Consider the following 22,864-nt stretch of genomic DNA (forward strand, 5'->3'; position numbering starts at 1 on the left):
GGTATTCTATCTTGAAGGATTTTGCTGATAAGAGTACAAAATTTACAAGTAACCTAATTGGATTATAATCCTCTCCTTACAAATTTATTTTTCTGTGACCCTAGAAATATTTTCACAATGTAAGGATGCTTTTGGACTTTTGTGTTTGAGTTAACAGCTAAAAGAAAAATTTCCGTCCCATAGTACATACATACACTTCATTTTCTTTTTGTGAAGTTATGTCTTCCACCACTATTACAGCAACTGACTAGAACCACACAGTAAACTATAGAAAGCTACCTTAATTATTTCTCTCTTGGTTGAAGTGATGTTGATATAATTATTCTATATAGTTCTGAATAGATGGTGAAATTGTGTGATGAAACTGAAATTTAGAAAAGGTTATGTTCCCTTTCTGTAACAAACAGTTTACGAACGATACCAGAGACTAGAATAATAAGCATTTGTGAGGGATTATATGGGTCATCTAGACTACATCCCTTACCCAATATAGGAATTCATTCTATGTCAGTCTTGGCATACTGTGCTCTTTCTCAACAAAAATCCTTTTAAAAAGCCACATGACAATAATATATGTTATCCCTTCCCTTTTTATCTTAAAGTATCATGTGTTCAGTAAAAAACAATTAACAGACTATGTTAGTATTCTCAAAGCAAATTTCTAAAACAAATAGATTTGAACATCAACTTAATTATATTTGAAAGTATAGCAGTAAAAAGTACCTAGTTCTACTTATTAGACCATAGTCTAAAACTGACTATCTTCATTGCATTTGGATAAAGAAATCTCAAAGTGGGATTATACTTTTAGATAATTTAGTTTAATTTAATTTATTTTGCATAAATTATCAAGCTATATTTCCTTTTCTGATTAAATAGTGTAAAAGATATTTCAGAAAATCAACTATTGATACATTGTTACTTTAACTTTCAATATAGTTATATTAGTGCCATGTAGTTGAAAACTTAGCTTGAGTGAGTCAGTTGTGATTTTATTTGGAAAATTTTAATATAGTAAAGTATTTTTCAAATTTGACAATATACCTAGTTAAGATTTATTTCAAATATTTTATTTCAAGAAGTATGTATACTTTAGTTAGCACCTAGAATTTGACCTACCTTAGCATTTTGTATGACAGATCAATCAGTTCACCAGCATCTTGACTACAGAGTGATTGGATGGTCCACCCATATCAAATAGACCCAAATTGTTTTAACTTTCGCCCTCCAAAAAGATTTAATAAAGATGACAGAAGAATAGATGAAAGGCCGAAACCACACTATTGAGCAACATATATAATCTACTATTCAAAGTTCCTAATTAGGGTAGTAACAAAATCTTTAGTCAGGCCTGGATGAGTTAATATCTCTGGCTGTGTTATTGTCTATTTGTCATCATTTTTTTCTGTTTTTCTCTCAATTTATTGCAGAGAGATAGACGTTTTAGTCCACCTCTTTGATTAGAAGTTTTTAGCAGTAATTAGCAAGAAAATTAACAGTTTCTTTACATTATCATTAATGTACTGATAGTATAGGATTATCAATCTCCTTCATTACTCAATTTTCAGATTTAAAATAACACTTTTTCATAAACAATACTTCCACTGCTCTAATGATATTTTTTCCTATGTTCTACTCTAATTATTGAGGTTAAAAATCCTCTTATTATACTACATACCTATGAAGGCTGCTTATGAATCTTGATTCAGGATATCACGGTTTTGGTACTTTTGCCTCAGGAGAGGTTTTATAGATTCGCCTGATTTTCAGTTAAAAGAGATCAATTTTTCAACAGTGTATCACTTGGAAAAGTCTTTCCAAATGCCACGAAGGAAGGAAGTTGGGCTCTGAAAGTCAGACAGACTTAGCATTTTAATCCTGGCACCCTAGTTCCCAGCTCTGTGACTGTAACAATTTATTAACAGTGCACATAGTATGGTGGTGATATTTATTACATAGTGTGGCTGTTAGGATTAAATAAGATAATTTAAGAGTGACCCCAAGTCAAGTAAATCACAAGTTCCCATCTGTCTTTTTCTCTGTGGTTACTTCTAGCATTGGGAGTAACCACAGAGAAATTCTTTGTCCTAGCTTCCTCATGGGGATTTTTCTGTTTGTCTATTCTGGGCCCACTTACTTGGTGTGTTTTACACTCCACACTTTACCTTGAGTGAAAAGAAAGGGAGACCAGCTCATCACTCATTGAAACTTTCATGAAAATTTGAGTGTTTATTTTCCAGTAAAGTCAATTACTCTTTCCCAAAGCACTGATTATTATTAGCTCAGCTCACCTATGGCATCTTAGCTTTTTTTTTCCTGGAAAATACTACAATAACTTTCATTTTCATAAACTCAGTGGAAAAGTAACCCATAGCTTCTTGTCAACTTTGAAGCTCACTGATGAGGGCAAAAAGTGTTTGTGCTGCTCCCTGTGAGGGATATTAGAGAAAAGAAAGGCACAATACCTCTTCAGGTAGACAGATGGCCAAACGAGCTTTCTACGAGATAGTGTCACGTGCCATCTTCTCTATGTTGTTATAACTTTCCTACCTGACAGGACAGTGTCAAGATCAGTTAATGAGATGGCCTCACAGTGTATATTTGAATATTTTAAGAAAAGCCATTGTAACTTTCCATGCCTCTGACAGTAATTAAATGCATGAGTTCCCGAGGCCCATTTTAGGGACTACTTGTATTTTTTTTTCCCTCCAAAGACATATCAAGGTGTGCAAGTCACCATACTGACTTGCAAGGACAAGAAATGTGCTTTTTCCCTAATGCATTCTGATATAAGCTACTCAAGTTCCCTTTGCCCTATTTCTACATTGTTAGTACATAAGTACACCTCATTACTGCAGAGGAAATTTCTGTTATGAATTTTGATTTGAAGTTGGTCAGTGCAGTGGTCTGTACTCACAGCCCATCTCTTTTTTACTGTCTCTAAGATTATCAAGAAACAATTGACTGATGAGCAAACACTAGCTAATGTAATACATAAATTTCTCTAAACAGGCAGAATAACTTTCTCCAGTTGAACAATTTTTGACTTTTTGGCCCCACTCTTCTAAATTCTTTTTGGAGGGAGTGGAAATTCAGTTATCTTTTTGGATCCTATATGTTGACATAACATGTAAAAATGATGTATATGGACATTAATAATAGTAAAATTAGCAAAAAAAAAGTGGTTTTCCTATCAGCAATGATTTGTGTTCAGTCATAAAATATATTGGTAATTAAACTAGTATGGACAGAAATTTGAAATAGAAAATGAAAAACCTTGGGAATAAATGAGAATTTAGTCACAAAATACAGAAATAATTTTCTAGCTGACTCATCAGCATTTTGTCAAAAATAAGATAGTACTTATATTTCAGTTACCTAAAAATAAACTCAAGACATGTTCTAGATGTTTAGAAAATCACTTTCATTAATGAAGAGACAACTTTTCTTCTTTGTAACAATGAAAGGAGTCATTTTTAAACCTAGAAAAGAGATCTTCTGAATATTCTTGGCTCCATTTTGATTCATTGACTCTATTAGACTTTTTAGTTGAGTACGTGTCTTGAAGATGATTTAATTCATGGTATGGTCAAAATAATACTTTTGGCAGACATTAAATTAGCTGTGCAAAGGGTAGCAAAGTGTCATGGGAAACTTTCTAACAGGGAATCTCCATTCTGTTCTTAACTGGATGTCCCTTTTGCTCAAAAATAGTGTAAATTTAATAAAATAATGAAAAAGTAGGTAAAGGATGGCACACTTTTATGTGTTGAATTTCCTAAGATATAATATATATTTTTCTATCATATTTATGATCTTGGACAAAAATAACCATATTTTATAAAAATGTGGTTTGTATAATAGGAGTTAGTGTCAGTGGTAAAACGAAAGTTGGAGCAAGCAGAAAAAGAAGGTTCATGGAATAGAAGAAAGGGAAGATTGTTTGACAAGTTGGTGATTTAGGTTTCTGTAGAGAAGCTGGAAAAATTAGATGAACTGGTGAATGATGGAGCAATATGCAAAAAAATTAGCACATGATATCAATTTGGAGGTAAATATCAAGTGGCATTTTTCTCTCCTAGTCCTTCTGTTTTGACATATTTTATACAGTGCTTTAGAAAAACATATATAGATGCATGTGCTCTCCTACTTTTTTTTTTTTTTTTTCAGTGGTGGCACAAAGAAGTCAGGAGGGATTATAGAAACATTGTCTGACAGGACCATGACCCAAAGCACAACTCAAGCCTATGAAGCACTGTGTGAAATTTCAAAATATCATATTGAATAGTGCTTAAATGTGCTGTCCTACATTTGGTTGATAAGGAACACCTGCATAAAGACAGAAAATGATTTAGCAGCAGTGCAAATAAAAGAGGACTGAGTTATTTTTACTTATCATCCTTACAACAGCACAGTGTGGTGATCTTGCCTTCTGGAGGCTTTGTTGTTAAACTGCTTGGGTATAAATCCAGGCTCTGACATGGGGTAAGTGTCCGTGGGCAGTTTCCTGAGCAAGCGTTTTTCAGTATAATCTTTATCTCATAGGGCTTTTTTTTTTTTTTTCTTTTTAAACAGGATTGCTAAAAGGATTAAATGAGATAGGTATATAAAGTATATGGCATATTGTCTGGCATATAACAAATGTGGTATTATTTCAATAACATTAGGTGTTATTGTTTTGCCTCAATTGGTTGTATCTGGAAACTTTCTGGGTACCTCATTTAACAAGAAATAGAGGTTCACTGCAACATGCTAAGAGAAGGAAACAGACAATGCAAACCTGTCATATGATGCCTGCTTGATAGGATTAGAGAGAAGACTGGAGATGTGAACTAGCTATCTTTGAACACTAAAAAGAGACATTTAGACTGGGTGCAGTGGCTCAGGCCTGTAGTCCCTGCACTTTGGGAGGCCAAGGAAGGAGGACTGCTTGAGGCAGGAGTTCAAGACCAGTCTGGGCAACATAGTGAGACCCAGTGTTTAAAAAATAATAATAAATTAGCTGGGCATGGTGGTGCGCACCTGTAGTCCCAGCTACTCAGAAGGGTGAGGTGGGAAGATCACTTGAGCCCAGGAGTTCAAGGCTATGTATGATCACACTAATGCATCCAGCCTAGATGACAGAGTGAAATCATCTCTCTTAATTATATATAAAAAAAAAAAAAGGCAAAAAATTGCAAAGTCAAATAACAAGAAAAAAGAGAGAGAGAGAGATTTAGATTTAGTCTATATGATGTGTTAAGTTTAGCTTAAAGCTACATATTTTAAGTTCAGCCTAAGGGTTTCTCCACGCACAGTAATCTGTAAACTAACTGGATATTTAAACAGGCTATAACCTACTCTTGTACCAATCACCAAGTTTCAACCAGTTAAATGTGGCCGATTGTTCAGACCATGTTCAAATAAGGCAGACTCCAAGCTGTAACCAATCCAGCTGTTTCCATACCTCACTTCTGTTTTCTGTGTGTCACTTTCCTTCTGTCCATAAATCCTCTCCGACTAAGCAGCAGAGCCAGAGTTGATCTCGACCTGTTCTGGTTGGGGGGCTACCCAATTCGTGACTCCTTCTTTGCTCAATTAAACTCTGTTAAATTTAATTTGTCTAAAGTTTTTATTTTAACAGATGACAAGAAATAAAACTCTGATTAAAACTTTGTTTAGGAAGGTAAATATTTTCTGTCAATGCATAATTTTAGTCTCAGGCATAGAAGACTCTTAGTGGGTTTATGACGGAAGAGATTAAAACCTGGAGTATGGTTAGCTTAGAGATGTCTAAACTTTATTCCAATGCTAGATGGCATGATTTTAGCGTGTTGAGTATTTCCAAGGTTCAGCTATCCTTTCACTCCTCACTCTTTAAAAAACAAAATAAAACAAAAATCACACTCATTTTTCCTTATGAAATTCAGTGATGAATTTTGTTGTTTTATTACCATGGTCTCTCCACATACACACACACAATAACAGCCACATGTAGTAAAATGACCTAATAATTCTACTTTTGATAAAGTTAAATTGTTTTAAGAAGGTCAAATGTACAATGTTCATTTATGCTAACTGGCTCAGAAATATAACACAGTTGTTCATAAAATGTCTATGAACCAGAAATCTAATTTTCTCTCATTCTTTACCATTCTCTCTTTTTTGTTTATTTTTTGAAAGCAGTATGGGCAGTAAATAATGAGTTACTGGTTGACACAATTGGTGGCCTTTTTCTCAGAACTGGAGGTTGTTACCTGTGGGCTAAAAACCCTATTCTGAAACATAGGGGTGCCAGACACACTTGCAAGCCGTCCTTCGCTCCCTGTTTTCTCTTCAGTTTCCTCTCACGCATTTCTGTCCAAGAGAGTGATGAGTTTTGACAAGAGGCCAGTGACTTAGAATGAAAAGGTAGAACCCAAATAGTCTCAGCCTATATGACAACTGTTCACTTTGAGTTTTAGTCATAACTATTAATAGTTATATCCTAGTATTTCAGGAGAACTTTTTTGTTAAAAAAGCCTACTCTTCTGAGTAAATATTTATTTATATTTATTGATTACTGATTATGTGGGAAGAGACTTTAAAGAATTAAATACCCAAGAACAATCTCATAAGTACATTCCTATATTTAAGAAAATCTCATTTGAACTGATCTATGAATTTATTTAGGTTATCCAAATAAATGAGGTATTCAGGGTGACTTCTCTTTGAAGGAATTTTAATAATGGTGGAAAAGACCAGATTGTCAACATTTGAAGCTGAAATATGGTACCAGTGGGAACTAAGTTTGAAAGAAATGTAACAAAATTTTATTACCGATGTCTCTAAGGCAATAAAAAACTTTCTAAATTTGGTAGAAAAATATAACAGACTGCAACTTCTTAACAACCACATAACCATTAATTTTGGCAATTTGTTTTGGGCCATTTTAATCCATAAATACCAATAATAAATGAAATGTTTTAAATCTTGTCTACAGAAAGGCTCACAAAATAGAAAAAGGAAAGAGAGAGAGTGAACATGGGAGGAAGCAAAGACATGTACCTTAATTGTGATTCAAGGCCGCAGCATATTCTGTGTACAAATAAATAGGCTTCAACACCTGCTGATGTGCTGGCATCTGGCTGGAAAGCAGCAAACATCTGTTTGTAATTTGCAGTGGGAGGCCATGGCAGTGAAGAACTGTATACTGTCACTGAATATTCAACCTTGTTAAGCTACTAAAAGGAGCCAGAGGAAGGATAATGAATGGATAATTTGGGACATGTGACTCCCATGTGATAAGATGATAAGATTTGTTGGATTTTCTTTGCAGGTTGCCATTAAGATTTCATCCTGAACCATTATTTAATAGACTCTAAACATTAGAAAACACTTTCTAAAGGAAAGCTCATTTTACAAGGGAGAATTTTCACAATCAGCTTACATCTTCCACAATCTTAGGGGGTAAATATTTCCTTACAGTTGATAAGGATATTGTAAAACTAACCAAATTTGGGTAATCTCCAGTGTCCTCAGGAGAGCCAGTGGAAAAGAATCAGGGTGTGGGCAGCAGTCACAGCGGAGTTTGCTTTGAGCTTCAAGGCAGATCAGATGAGTACTTTAGGAGTTCTCCTCCACTCTGTGCCTAAAAATTCTAGATTTCTTGTGCTTCTTGATTATGGTTGTAATTGTGATATTTTAGGCGTTAACACACCATTTTGCCTCTCTTCCTTAAGCTAGAGGAGCTAATAAGGTTGGGAAATCCCCAGGCCAGAAACTTGGGGAAGACTTTTTCTGTTAAGGGGGGAGATGTATACCTGGGGCCCTGGAAGCACCACTCACAAGCACTCTTTCTCTGTTTCTCATTATCCCAAAAGGTATAGGGATGATTTTATAAAATAGTACATTTACGTTTATCTCTATGTACAATAACAATTTTTCTAGTTTCATGTATTCAGTGAATGAATTAATTCTGTTAGAATTATATTAAATGAAACACTGTATTTAGATGATTGATAAAATCCCTAGATACTAAGAATGCTGAGGGCTCCACAATAACAACTATAGATGATGGACTATTCCAATCAGGCTTTCCATTTGGGATTTCCAAATTTAAAAACTGCTATCTAATGTCTGATATTGTCATTTGCCAATGTTCATTTTTGCAAATTTGATATTCTTTGTCCAGCTTAGATTCCCGAATTAGATCTGCCCAAACAATTTAACAAAGTCTTATTATATCAATTTTATTTAATATTTAAAATGAAAAATTTAGAGTAGATTCAGCAACATTCTTGCTAAAGGCAAAAACAAACAAAAATGTACAAGAAATAGGTATCTGTGACTTGTTTTGTTTGAAGTTAAATTTTTACCCGTGTTGAGATTAGATTTAGAGCTTCCTTCTACAAAGAGATTTGCCTAAATTTACACATATACACATTCCTTCAAGAATATATGCTGGATTTCACAAATCTAACTTCTATTAAGAAGTTCAAAATGTAAAGGACTTCTACTGTGACTATAGAATATAGTAGTAGCAATAATTGTGAAGAATCTAACATTTAGATTTAAACAAGATATCACAGTGGTAATCTAGTAGATCTTTAAAATTTTGTGTTTCTTGATTAAATTTGAAATATGCATCCAGCCAATCAGGAAAATTTTCAACTTAAAAAGAATAAGTAGATTTCTATTACAACAACATACAAAAGAAGCTTAGTATAAGAATAAAACTGCTGAATATTTATATAGAGGCTATAAACAAGATCAGTATTTGTAAAGCACTTTCCTTTCTCATTTAAAATGCACAATAAAAGTTTGAATACATTAATATTTTATTTTACTTTAATTATAATGAATACAAGTAAAAATCAAGTGCATTCATTTTTCACAGCTTTGTAAAGTGAAGAGTAAAAATCAGATATTTTGGGTTTTTTTTGTGTGTGTGTGACTCAGGGTTGTTTGGGAGTGATGAGTATCTGTGTGCACAGTCAGAGACCAGGGAGTAGCAGGTTCTACCAGCACAAGCCCAGGTCAAAGCTATTGATTGATGCACAGAAGTCATCATAGGATTCTTCTCTATGGACTATATTTATGTCTGATTATTCATTATTTCAATACTTTTAATCATTTGTGCTTGATTTCTTTAATATTGACTGCTTTTTATAGTTTTAAGTATTTCTAATTTTTTTGTCACTAAATAATATTTCTACGTTATAATATGTCTAGTAGAAAGTAAATCCAACAATTAGAATTTAAACTGTGTCATCTTAATTGAGTGAGATAGTTTTGCCTGGAGCCACTATTAAATCTTCACTTCCCCAAGTGTTAATTAGTGAATCTGTATTAAATTTTGTTGAGAGAAAATTTGAGGCACTGGATATTTAATTTCTCATTATATAGTGTTTGTTGCTTGGATTCTGTACCTGCATCTTAGATATATGCATGTTATCTTCAGCTTCAGAAAAGCACAGTATTACCTAAGATATATAAGAATCTTATGTAAGTTTCATTTTTCAAATAAGGTACTTAATTGTTTTAAGTTGCATTGTGCTGTCTTAGAAAGAAGAGGAATTCCATCAGAGGTTACAAAATAATAGTGTACTTAAATTTTGTTTCTACTACTTTTATTGAATATTTACTATAACTAGGCATTTTCTATGTTCTCTCTTATGTACTTATCCCAAACCTCATTTTATCCCATTTTATAAATTAGGAAATTTACGATTCAGAGAATTGAAATATCATGCTCAGGATCATCTAAGCTGTAAATGGTAAGCTTCAGGATGTGAACTCTAAATACTCTTTGCAATATGCAGCATACTTGTAGCTCTGTGTTTATTACCTGCTTTATACATCTAGTATATGTGAATTAAGTCAGATTTTTTATCCCCACTCCGTAAACTACCCTTTACATTATTTCTATATTCAAGAATATGTTTCTTATCAGTTTCCATATGGGAAAGCCCTTTAAATACTCTTCAACAGATGGCCAAGCCCTTGAGACTTGGGTCTCCAAAACTGTGGCTAAACTGTTCTATTTGTGTTTATTTGCTTATTTACTAAATAAATACTCTTGCTGGAAAAAAGGTTTTGGGCTTTAAAGTTATGAAATCACAGTCAATAGCTGATTCCTTCTCTAAACTTTGCTAAACATTTTCTAAACAAATATTATTTGTATCAAGTCTCAAACAGCTAATGCTCAAAATCTTATTCCCTACTAGCTCTGTAGAGGAAAGATGATAGGATTTATAAACATAAATAAACAGCTCCTAGAAATCTTAAAGATGGACTGTATTGATAATAATAGCAACCTACACACAACATTCTCTTGACTAATGAGAATGTCATGATACAAAACACCTCAGACCTCTTTGTGTGCCAAATTGCCAGCCCACTGAGAAGTTAACGTTATGGTAAATAGTGTTTGCAACCCTCCAGAAAGCTCCACAAATTGAACAGACTGTTAACCTTCACTTAAGCTTTCAAATCAGTCAAACGGGTGCTCTGTGTGCTGCTGACTGCTGGCTAGAGACTCACTCATTGAAAGATATGCAGTTCATCATTCATCATTTCACAAATTTGGTTCCAGGAAGAGACTAAAAATTACCACACGCACAAGCTGGTTCATTTCAACCCCCTCAGATGCATCTAACAAGCAACCAAAAATATGAATGGCATAGAGTAGAAAATAACATGATTTCTGGTACCTCATTATTACATGATGCAAAATAATTTATTGCCATGAAAGTAACAGCTTGCCTTAAAGTTTCTCAGTCTATGTAATATTGCAGAGAATAACCCTTCTCATTTTTAACCCACACTCTCCTAAACCTCGTTCTGATCCTATCTCCCAATTCTTACGTGTGGCTTTTAGCTGCTCAACATTCTGCAATTTTAGATTCAACCAAGGCAGCGTGCTCAAATTGACCCTCAAACACACAGTTTTCCACTCCCAACCAATTATGTTTCCTATCCTTGAGGCATGCATTTTCAGTAAGCAGTTAGAAGGACAGCATGGCTTTTTAAAATACTAAATACTAATATTTATCATTTCTGGTTTATTAATTTATAGAATAATCCTGTAGCAGTGGAAATTTATCAGGCATATTTTATCTTTAACAGTCAATTTCATACTTCACTTAGAAAATCAGAATTATATGATTTTCTTGTTGAAAGTAGCATAGTGATTCCATATTGCTTTGCTTTTTTATTAAACTTTACAGCTCAAATTATATTTTGAAGTTTTTTGGGGGGAATAAGGCAGGGGCCACATCTTTATATAACATCTTCTTAATTAATTGCTACTTTGCAAACATTAGAATATTTTATACAATTACAGAATCCTCAAAACAACTCTGAAATAAATAGATTAATATTTCCAATTTTTTATAAAAAACAATGACTCAAAATAAATACCTTGGCAAACTCTAAAAATAAGGAAGAAAATGAGAACACAATCCCACATTTTTCTGAGAGCAAAACCCAATCTACTTTCTATTTCATTCTGTCCCCTTTTTGGCTAGTATCCAATCAGTATATGCCTTGTGCTTAACATCTGAGGTTTGGTTTATTAAATACCTATAACAAAGACATACTTAAAATGCTGGAAATAGGTATGGTTCATCTCAGCTTTATCTCCACTACCTCAGTTAGTGCCTGAAATACAGCAGCAGTTGAATGCATTGAATGTTTGTATACATTTGGCCCAGTGATACTTCCGCCTCAAAAAAAAAAAAAAAACCTAATTCATCTGATATGGAACCAACTGTTAAATATCATACAATTCTTAACAATATGACCGAGTCATGATTAAGGCTAAAATTCTGGGCCTCAAGCACCTTTAACCATTTCAAGGAAAGGCTGACTGACAAACACATCTTCTGTATTTAATCAATGCCACAAAATATAGGGATCCAAGAATTGGTAGAAATCTAGCCTCATTTACAGAGGGTAAATTATTTTTAAATTATAAGGCCCTCATTACCTAAGTAACTGAAATGGAAATTTCCAGAAGGAGCTAGCATTTTTCTTTAGGATGTTATATGCAAGAAATGAAAGCAACTTTCATGACTTTTCCCACTACATAGCAAGGTCAGAGTCAGCATCTCCTAAGATGTCATGCTTCAATGTTATGCAAAAAAGGAAGATCAGAACAAATTATAATTGCTATAGCTGAACCCTTCAACATTACATAAATTTTATTTAGAATTGGAATTTTATAATAATTCCAATTTTAGCTGGTGATAGAATACTGAAAGTGACCTATGTTGAGAGGAAAAGAAGGAAATTTAGGTCACAAAAATCAGGTGCATTAGTACAACATAGTTTTAAAAATAGTCATCAAGAATCAAGGCTCAATGTAACATATCATAGTAAACAAAATAATGATGGCCACTTTTTTTTTTTTTTTTTTTTTTTTTTTTGTTGAGACAGAGTCTCACTTTGTTGCCCAGGCTAGAGTGAGTGCCGTGGCGTCAGCTTAGCTCACAGCAACCAAAGACTCCTCGGCTTAAGCTATCCTACTGCCTCAGCCTCCCGAGTAGCTGGGACTACAGGCATGCGCCACCATGCCCGGCTAATTTTTTCTATATAGATTTTTAGTTGTCCATATAATGTCTTTCTATTTTTAGTAGAGACGGGGTCTCGCTCAGGCTGGTCTCGAACTCCTGACCTTGAGCGATCCACCCGCCTTGGCCTCCCAGAGTGCTAGGATTACAGGCGTGAGCCACCGCGCCCGGCCAATGATGGCCACTTTTAATAAAGAAAAGGTTTATTTGAATTTTCTGATTTTATTTTACTGTGAGACTTTTTTTTATCTAAAATTAGAATCTTTTGTTTTTTAAAAATTAATTTATCATACAATTTTTTGTTGTTGAATACAAAGCTAAGGTACAGAGAAAATCAGGCTTCCAAGTTGATTGCCAAGTAATAGTAGCATTGCCTAAACTCATTGAGAATTTTCCCAGTGTTTTCTTTCCCGTTATACAAAATAATGGGGCAAGAGTTGATAATATAAGGACTGTCTGACCATGAGGAGTTTATAGTCTAGAGATGTGGTCATATGTATAAGTAGCCTTGCTGCAGCCATGACTGGGGCAACAGTGATGGACAAAAGGATGGTCTGGCAGGAAGGGGACATAAGATTCCTGTCCCCTATACATGCGCCCTTACTGGATCTCTGGTGGAGATCTAATGGGCAATCAATCTACCATCGCACACAAAAAATATAATCTTGGGTGAGTGATTGCAAGGAAAGATTTCACCATAGCAAAATCAATTACAGCTTCTCAAAGGCTTTGAGATTACATTTCTGCAACTTTTTTGGTCTTTTGTATACCATATAAATAAACATATATTTCACTCTGTTTCTGTTACTGTGTTTCACAAAAAGAACTGAACGAGTGTTCTCTAGAAGATACTCTGGGCTTAAAATAAAGGTTATGTTATCGTTTACATTAACTTTGGGTAGTCTTGGAAGACACCCCAAAGACATAGGCTATCATCCTGAGGAAGGCTGTATAACTGCTGATAATAAGGGACGTGCCATAGATATTAAGATGCTACAGGGAGAGAAAATAAACAGTGATTTATAATACAAGCCCTGATTTGAAAGTCACAAGGTCAGACACTTGGAATTGCAAGTGCTGATTTGTGATGAAGGTATTTCTCACATGGGCAACTCTAGAAAGCCTTATCCAGAGTAACAGCACAAAGGTACTAATATAATGTTGGCTTAAATTTTCCTAAGCAATGCAGAGACCAGACGTCTCCAGATGTATTCTTTTTTCATAGATCTTACAAAGTTTAACTGAGCCAGAGGATAATGCAGAGTGAACTTTTCTCTAAAAAGGAAAAGAAATGTATTTTCTTGATTTTATTATTATTATTATCATTACTTTTCTGAGTAACTGTAATTATAATATCCTCATTCTGTTATGTACAGAGAGAAAGAGAGAGAGAGAAAGCTCATTGGTAGATAACTAGGCAACAGCATATTTTATTCTATTTTTTTTTTTTTTTAATGTCTTGAAGAGATCTTATAGTATGTTGCTGAAATACGGTAACCACGTGAAAGCTATTGAAGTCATCGGCATTTAGACGATAACTAAAGTATGGGAGGGGATGGAATCACTCCTCAGGTGGGAAATGCCATATGGGAAGTAAAGAAAATTAAGGGCATAACCGTGAGGAACTAGCAGAAGATATGAGATGTCTGAGGGTTGAGCAGCAAATGAATCTGCAGATGGAAGGAGAAGACAGCGCTCAGATTACTCATAACCAGAGGAGAAGTGGGTCAGGGAAGGTTTGGGTTTTGTTGTTTAACAAATGATTACAACTATTTTTAAGACAAATGAGAGAAACTCAAGGAATGAGAGGCTGTTTATAAAATAAGTGGAAAATACATATTTTAAATCAGTTCTTATAAAACATTGAGGTGACAAGATTAATATGGTTCTTGTTATATTTTTATTTTTTCATTGTTAAGAATAATGCAATTTATAGAAATACCAATTTCCTTTAGCATTACTTTTGAGTGACCTCCGCCTTTGTGCTTTACTCATATCTGCTATTTGTGATAAATGACATAAATCATTGAAATTAAATTTAGAAAAATACCCCAAAGATATGAGCCAAAAATACACTATTGTGTCATACTCTTCTAATATAAGACAGCTGGTTTTATATAACTATTTTGGATTGTGATCCTTTTTTTCTGAATGTATTTCTCAATGCCACTTTTTTGAAGTCAAGTATATGAGTCTTACATGCTTGTCTCTGATGTAGATTGTAAATCTAGGTTTATAAGGCAACATTAACTCAGGCCCTCGTGGTCCAAGTTTTCATATCCATTTTTGCAAGACAAAACATTTCAAAACTGTTAATAGACCATGATAAGTACTGATGTAGAAAGACTGAAATAATTTGTTAGATGGTATTTTTTTTTTATTATTTTTCAAAGTGAAGCAGTTTCACTCATAGGTTTTGGAGTCAGGAAGAAACCAAACATGCTTGTTTAAAATTATGGCTTCTCTGTGTTACACTGACACTATTAATTAACACCCTGAGCTTCAGCTTTCTTATCTGTATAATGCAGATAATCATCATTGTGTGAAATAAGAATTAAGTTAGTCAAAGCTACTAGAGTGCCCAGTACATAGTAAAACTTTACCTGCAAGTAACAGAAAACCCACTTAGGTCGAGCCTAAATGATGAGGGAATTTGTTTGCTTACATGGTTTGGCAGATGAGCTGGGGAAACATTCCGGATCAATTTAAGGAGTCTGCTTCCTTTCCCGCAGTGATACCTGCCTTTGCGTGTTTGCCTTGTCTTCAGGGGCCTCTTCTATGAAGGTCTGTTACAGAAATCTGGGTTCACATCCTCACACCACATCATTCACAGGAAAAAAGAGCATTATTTTCATGAGCTCTCTTGTCATATTAAGGAAGCTCTTTCTTCCAGAATCCACCCTGACCCCAAACCTTTTCTGGGTCTGAATGGCCTGAGTAGGTCTCATGCTCACTTCTGAAGCAATTCTTTTGGTCAGGGGAAGCCAAGGATCTACTGGACAATGTTCTTAAATAGGTCATTGAAAGCTTACGGGATTATACTTTGTCCAGTTAGGGTCACCTTTAGAGTTTGGGTTGAGTCGGCATCCCCTGAATCACTGCAAGAGGAAGAGAAAGATCCTGGAAAAATAGTGTTATTTGGGAACAAATTGTGGGTTGCTGATAAGGCACCTAAATGACAGCTGTGAGTAACCTATCCCAGGGTCTATTCTTTCCCACCAAAAAATGAGGTCAAAGGGCAAGTCCCATCTGAGCTGATGTCAATGCGCATACGCGATTAAAATATCTCAGTGGTCTCAAGATTATTGGCCTAATACTTATCCTAGTATCTTTACTCTCATCCTGAGTTTTGGCCCTTGAGTCTTAAATGAGATTATGGCATAAAATGAGGAACATGTGCACAGGCTTTAAACATATTTAATCAAATAAGATGTTTATCTAAAAAGATAAACTAATTTTCTAAATATGGCTTTGTTACAGTATTCTCCTACTAGTGCCAAGTTATTGTAGAAATGCAGAGTTGAGAATGAGAAATGAAATTGACAAGTTATCAAAAACAGGCCTAGAAATTTAGATCAGAGTTCCCTCCAACCTATGCACCTGCCCAGTAATCTAACCTACAGGATAATAAATCTCAGTCTATTGGGACATTGCTTATGTTTTGGTTAAAGCAGGGAAGGTGAGTGTAAGAGAGAGAAGATTGTGAAAAGTATGTGGCACACATGAAGTGCTTATTTTCCTAATGTCTTGTTTGGGGCATCAGCTTCAGGAGCTCAGTCTGATTATGTGAACAGTCTCCACACCATCAAATCCTCCAGCTGTTGCCTACCCATATTTCATCTGTATTCACATTTCAAGTCTGTACTATTTATTCTGTGAGAGCAATATTTGAACTAATATAGTAGGCAAAGTGATGCCCATATTTTAAGATGTGACGTAAATAATTTTTCATGCTAGGAACATAGAAATAAGAAAAATAATTTTTCTGCCCCCAAGGAGCTGACAGTCTAGTAGGAAATATTTATAGCTAATAACTGATTGCCATATATTATGATAGGTGGCATGACAAAGGCACGCACACATGTACACGGGCTCCAAGAAAGGAATAGCTTGGTGCGTATAATCATATGGGATCTATCTGTACATATTCTTTGGTGGTATCAAGTCTGGTGGCAGCAAAAAGCAACCTGGAAGAAACACTTAGTTTTCACTATATGACCTTAAAATGTAAAACTTTACATGAAGAGCAATGAGTGAGTTTATAAAAAAAAGTCTATGTTTTGTGCTATCACAATATTTATTGGAAAATATTTAGGAATGATGGTTGCATTCTTATTGTAACTTTAAACAGTTCTTTCACATATCAAAATAAGATTTCTCTGGTAGCAAAAATAACCCTGACAATTATTTTTTAAAGAGATTTTATCCTTGCAGGCAAAACAATACATACTTATTAATAGGCTGGAGAAGATCCGAAGTTACCAAACTGCATTTATTCTGGTTTTCTATCCACAATTTTTGTTGTAAATGTATGCTTTATCCATAATCTAATTTTATTTTCCCTGCTAACATAGCACTTTATGAAGCGTTTGTACACCCTCCCACAAATATCTTTTATTAACTTAATGTAATCCTGCTAGTTCAGTGAAATGATGAGGAGTAGGGACCCGCTGAGAAGGTTGTCAGTAGGATCTCTGGAGACCAAGTGTTGTTTGAGCCCCTGTTTGGCCAACACCCATGTGTGATTCTGAACACCTGGAGAGCTCCATGTCATTGCCTCTCAGGTGTGGACCTTGCTAAGGACTTCAATCAAATCTTAGTATTGTGATTTAAAAGCAAACATTTGAAAGCAAAAGCCAACATACATACCTATGTCATGTTATTTATATATGTGTGTGATGTCATATGTGTGTGATGTTATATTTGTGATGGTTAATATGTATTTGTGTGGTGTTAATATGTGTGTGCATGTTTGGGTGTGTGTGATTAATATATACATGATGGTTAATTTTCTTTATTGAACCCTGACAAAAACTGTGTGTGGTGTGTAAATATTAATCATATTAGAAAATAACTGTATTGTGCCAGATCTTAATTCAAGTTGCTGTATATTAGAGAGTATCCTAGGGAGGCATTTGTAATCTACACACTCTCTCCTACCTCCAGAAATTTTCGATGGGTAGAGGTTTTGGTGCAGTTTGTAATTTGTTATTATAAATATAATTATTATTAGTTAGTGGGCTAAATATTTCTGTTTTTTCCTGATGTTTTAACATTCTAAAGACAGACTGCATACATCTTAATGAGCTTAGAATGGGTGATTATAACAGTGAAGTACTTTTTATATAGTTTATAAATTTAAAAAATTTTTAAATGTCATTACTTGATGTTTATGTAGACATAGACAAAACATTTAAAAATATTATTTTATATTATTTCAAGATACATTTAAGTATATTTTTTAGCCAAAAGAAAGTATCCCACAAGGGTGAATTTATAGCTTTTATTGTATGTAATTTTGAATCAACAATCTTCTGAGTTCTTTTTATAGAAAATGATATGAAGTCACATTTGGTCACATGAGATATATTTTAGTTGCTGGATTTAAGGATTTATAATGATTTACAATATTTGACCCCTTAGCAAAGGCAATATATGTAACAAAAACATTTGTACCCCCGTAATATGCTGAAATAAAAAAATCAATTATAAAATTTTGTTTCACTATAATTCTTAGAGGTCACCTTATTTATTATATCCTTAGCCTCTCTCTTAGATTGCCTCAGAAAATTTCCTTGAAATTTTCCTGTTACTTTACAAGCCCTGCCATTCCATTTTAGAAAATTTTTGTAATGTTTTATACAACATTATTTTTTCTGAGCCACATGAGCATTGTTGTTGTAGTAATTGTCTTAGAAGTGGAGTGGAGGTAGGCTTGCCATACAGAACGAAGTGTACTAATTAGGGCAATACAAGCTGCTGTAAGAAACAAGTTCCCAATATATAATGGAACATTACAAAGTAAGTTTATTTCTTATTAAAATGAAGTACAAACATGTGTTCATGGTTTGCAGAAGGTGCACATCCATACGACATGGGGAGTCAGAATTTTCTCTTGGTACCTCTGCATCTCCACAGTAGACAAGGAAGAGAAAGAACGGAGCATGGTACAAGAGAGATTTTTATAAGCCAGTTCTAGAAGAAGCCTGTGCCCCTTTCACTCATGTTACTTTGGCTAGAAGTCAATCTTCTGGCCCTGTCTTCTGAGGAATGTGTTCTAGCTGTGCTAGAAAGAAAGAAAAATAGGCTTGTAGGATTGACAGCTGCCTAGTTATCTGGCTTCATCAACCTCCATCATCTGCTCATACTTTGTTCCAGCCACATTGATCTCTTTTTTGCTTTTCTTTTTCCAGTTACCAGAAAGCACCACAGAGTCATGAAATAGGTTGTTTTTTCTACAAGGAATGCTGTTCTCTTTATCTAGTTTAGTCAGCTAACTTCTATTTTTCATTTAGAACTCAATTAAAATGTATATTTATCAGGGATGCCTGCCTTTTATAATACCTGGTATTATTATTCATAACACACAATTTGTAATATTGTAACATTTTTGACAAATGTTTATCTGCCCAAGAATAGAGTAAGTTTTTACTGGCAATGACCACTCTCCATTATAACACAGCTCCTTATCAAAGAGACTAGAACATGAAATTATTACATTTTAATTAATGAGTACAACAAAAGTCTACCCTCCAACTCTCAATGATGGTACCCATTGAGCATCTCTAATCCAAAAATCCAAACTTTGAAATGCTGCAAAATCCAAAACTTTTAAAATGCCAACATGATGCCACAAGTGGAAAATTTCACACGTGACTTCGCGTGATGAGTAGCAGTCAAAATGCAGGTGCACAGTGCACAGTTTATTCAGCCTCACCAAGGGAAGAAAGACCCTCATGCTGCCCCTCCCCCCAGTGGTTATGTATCTTTTCTGGGCATGCCCTGATTCCCCCATGCAAGCATACCCATAGAGGCTGATACACACCATTGTAGATGGAGACTGAGAACTTGCCATTGCTTGTTGTTTAACAGACGCTACAGGTATCCTGGTGATGCTACTGTGCTGCCTAGTGACCCTGAAGCCATTTTCTCACTGTATTAATGATGTGTTATATTTTTAACTGTTAAGCACTTATGTGTGAATAAGTGTAAAAAAAGGATTATTGGTAGCATACACATTCAGAGTCAGGAATGGCGGTGATGCCAAACAACCACAGATGGTCCACACAGGTGGCTGAGATAGTGACACCTTTGCTTTCTGATGGTTTAATGTATACAAACTTTGTTTCATGAACAAAATTATTAAGCTGCTGTATAAAATTATGTTCAGACTGTGTATTTAGACTTGGGTCCTATTCCCAAGATATCGCCTTATGTATATGCAACTATTCTAAAATTTGAAAAAATTCAAAGTCCAAAACATTTCTGGTCCCAAGCATATCGGATAAGGAATATTCAAGCTGTACTCCCACACTGTGAAGCCTTGGCCATAGACACAAAACTATAGATTCTTTGGAGTAATTGGTTGTGACCTTTAAAGGGTCAAAATAGCCTGTAAATGTGGAGCTGACACAATGCCATGGGACTTCAAGATGTATAAAACATCTTGGCCAAATGGCTAAGAATATCTGACTGTAAAAATAGATATGGTGTTTTAGCAGTCTATTGGTAAAATCTCAGTCAAACCCCCTCTTATTTGGCTTCCATTATCAGTGTCAAGGCAGAGAATATAGAACATTTAGCATGATTTTTACATTCGGTTTATTAGATAGAAGAAACACTGCTTCCATATTTCAACATTTTTGAATGCAGTGTCTGTCTTTTTCTTTGGCTTCTTTTTCCCAATACAATATTTATAGCTTGGTGTTCCCCAAGTTATACTTAACTCTTGATTTCTTCATGTTGAAAATGTTCTTTGTAGGTGTCAACTACTCTGATAGCATTACCTATCATAAAATGCTCCAAATTCTATCATTCTAAGTCCTGTCTTCTGAGTCCTAATTCTGCTTTTTGTTTTTTCCACTTTACTCAAAGATGTTCTGAATTCACCTGGCAATTAATCTGCCTCAAATTATTAAATAATTTCAGGGATAACTCCCCACCTTTTCATCATCCTGCTCCTCTAAGAGGATTCTCTGCATTAATCCATAGCAAAAGCATCCATCAGTGGTCAAAGCCAAGGGTCATTTTTCATTTCCCCCAGCCCATATTTACCATGGCCAAGAGAAGGAAGAACTTCACCTCCTGATCCCAGATGTCTGCTTCAGTCCATGGTGCCAATTCAAATCTGGCTGTCGTGAAATCTGCATGGGAAAAGAAAGCCGCTGCCAATGCCATGCAGCAGGTTGGAAAATATCTGTGGGCTGGAAGCCTCCCAGGTTCCTACAGAAAAAGTTCATTCTGGGCTGGGGATCTCTGTGGCAGCTGGGATGAGAGGGATGCCCAGGAGGATATCATGAGAAAATAGTCTCCAAAAAATAAAAACAAAAGACAGAAAGAAGGTCTGGACAGGGTTGGAGTGGAAGTGTTCTCCTTAAATGTTTGGTGAGTGTCCTCACACTGCCTTTGGGCTAGGTGGTGCCAAAGGCACTACGTGCTGCACTGCGTGTCTGTCCACCTCCCCGCTCACTGCCGGAGTCAGGGAGAAGCTGTGATGTGTATGGGTGTGTGTGACCTGGTCTCTGCACCATATGCATAAAACCACATGTTCCAATTCCCAAGAATTCAGCCATTTCAGAAATTATTCCTAGTACACAAAAACCCTCTAAATTCCTATCTTCTGACAGAAAGGTTGTTGGCAACAGAGCAGAACCAATGGGGGAATTCAACTTCAAAAAATCTTCTCCTAGGTTAAAGTGTATGGAAAGATTGCAGTTTGCCACTCAGTGCAAAGATATCCATACCTACCCAAACCAAGACTGCTCCCTACCACAGGCCAAAACCTCCAATTTCATCATTCTCCCTCATTTGCAGGGACATATTTGCTCTGCTTATTGTTAATGTGCACATGGACATAGACAAGTTGGTCTCTGACAGGTGGCACCCTGAGAGCCTTTCTCCCTGAGAGCTTGGTTACCGTTTCCCATCCCTGGGGGCAGCCCTAAACCAGGCCAGTCCATCTGTAACCAGATGGCAGTTGGGAAGGGTACAGCTGGCTTGTATATCTGGCTAATGTTGAACCAGCTCTTCGTGTTCCTGGGGCTCCCTTGTTAGGGACAGAGAGGAGATCAGCAGGTATATTGAATTTAGAAGAAAAACATGTATAGATGTAAAAACTTGTATCTGAAAAGAGAAACTTAGCCTTCTTCTTTGTTTCAAAACTCTGTGCTTTTAAAACAATGATATTTAAGACCCTTAAAATCTGATTTCAATCTACTAGTTAGGGCCTAACGTCCTGCCAATCCTCACCACCACCCCCTCCACCACTACCACCTGAGCACAGAAGATCCCTGGCTTCATCACAGAACAAAGGTCAGTACCTGGCACGTGGCAGGTGCTCAGTTAATGCCTTAGGTTGCACAAAACAACTAACAACCAACTAGTACCTTTATACTTCATTTCTATCTTTGCTCATGTTATTTTTAATTTGCAATGCTCCTTCCTTCTTTTTTCTTCTTTTGAAATTTTATTTATCTCAACTGACAAAGCTTCTCTACTTCACCATACTCTACTCAGATTCATCTGAACTTTTTCAACAAGGCCTGACTTTAGTGCCTGTGTGCATTGTCCAGTTTTAGCAAGAATCTTGTTAAATTGGTTTGGCCAGAGTCTCCCACCCTCCACATCTGATCACCGTCAATATCTGATCGGGTTCCCCGTGCTCTGCCATCCCCCAGGTGATGCCAACAGCAATCACATATGATGACCCTGGCCTGTCTTCAGCAAGAATCCTGGTAGGTTGGTTGAGCCAGAATTAGCCCTTAGCCCTAATGTTTCCTCTAAGTAATTTTCCTTACACTGACTCACACTCTGCTCCTTGGTAATACACCCTACTTGGCCATGCTTTATTAGGGATTTAGCCCAATTCTACACTCATATTCTTCTATTACAATAGTCCTGAATTAAATCATTTTTGCCACTTAAGCTATGGTCCAGCTCTGGTTTTCTTTGACACAACAACTTAAGTGTCTCTTCCCACATGGAGCAGTCAGGTTTTTCCAGATGTACTAGGTAATTAATCACTACCTCTTCTAGGCTTTTGTAGTTATTTTTGTAGTTTGCACTTCTATATTACTCTTTTATGTAACTTATTTTCTGACTAGTGTTTACAC

Source organism: Eulemur rufifrons, chromosome 29 (assembly GCF_041146395.1).
Source record: "Eulemur rufifrons isolate Redbay chromosome 29, OSU_ERuf_1, whole genome shotgun sequence".
Lineage (NCBI taxonomy): Eukaryota > Metazoa > Chordata > Mammalia > Primates > Lemuridae > Eulemur > Eulemur rufifrons.